The sequence below is a fragment of the Elephantulus edwardii genome, unplaced genomic scaffold (genome assembly GCF_000299155.1).
Source record: "Elephantulus edwardii isolate Elephantulus edwardi_28Jun2011 unplaced genomic scaffold, EleEdw1.0 scaffold00472, whole genome shotgun sequence".
NCBI classification, from domain to species: domain Eukaryota; kingdom Metazoa; phylum Chordata; class Mammalia; order Macroscelidea; family Macroscelididae; genus Elephantulus; species Elephantulus edwardii.
This window is the reverse complement of record NW_006400222.1, coordinates 155,249-156,288: the sequence shown is the minus strand read 5'-3', so window position 1 is coordinate 156,288 and position 1,040 is coordinate 155,249.

Sequence of the window (1,040 nt, the reverse complement as noted above, 5' to 3'; positions counted from 1 at the left end):
GACACAGGCCCTAAACTGGCAGCAATAGCTGCCCCAATAATTTTGGCCATTCTCTGGTCTTTTCTCTTCCCTCTAGATCCCAGTTGTTAAAAGAGGGAAAAATTTAAACAAATATATAACAAATAATTTTGAACATTATAATCTTCTAAGCTTAAGGCTAGAAATATTAACAATATGATCATTTCCAGTCCAGAGATACATGTTCCAGTGCAGTTCCTATTTTCCAGAAATGGTTTTGGTAAGAAGAATTTTGTAAATGTGGATACAGTTCCACTACTCATCCTCCATGCCACGATATAGTGTTATTAGCATGAGCAGTTATAAATCCATTGGCATCCTTACTCTAACTTTAATTTTTTTAATTTAAATTTATTATTGATTTCAGTAAAAATTTACAGAGGCTTTGGATTTCCATTTACTCATTGTTGCACATTTCTCCCCTCACAAGGCTCCCCCCCCCCGGACCCTTCCCTTTTTGAAAAGTTAAAGGAAAATTTTTTTCTTTTTTTTCTTATGAAACGCATTGTTTATTTTCTGTCAACCTTATTTCCACTTTTTTAAAAGACAGTTTAAGACCATTCCATGGTGGTACCCACCCACTCAGTGGCCTGAGCAGTGGGGGCTGCAGACCAGTCTTCAGTTGCAGGCTGAGCACTCCAGTCTTCAGTAGGGAACTGCTGAATCGGCACAGAGGGCACCTGGATGCCTTCAGACCAGTCTGTCACTTCAGGCTGAGTAGCATTGAATTCAGGAGCAGGGGCTGTCCATTCTCCCTGAAACTCCTCCTTGGTCACAGCCTTTCCAGCAGCAGCCTGTTCTTCCTTTTTAATAGCTTCTGGATCTCTGTAGAAGTACAGATCGGGCATGACCTCCCACAGGTGCTCCCGGGAGATCATGCCACACATGCGCAGGACTTCCCGGGCCAGCATCCACCACATCACACCCACAGAGTGAGCTCCCTTGTTGTTGCACAGGATAGCAATGTCTACGTAACGCAGAGGAGAATCTGTGTTACACAGAGCAATGGTGGGCAAGTTAAC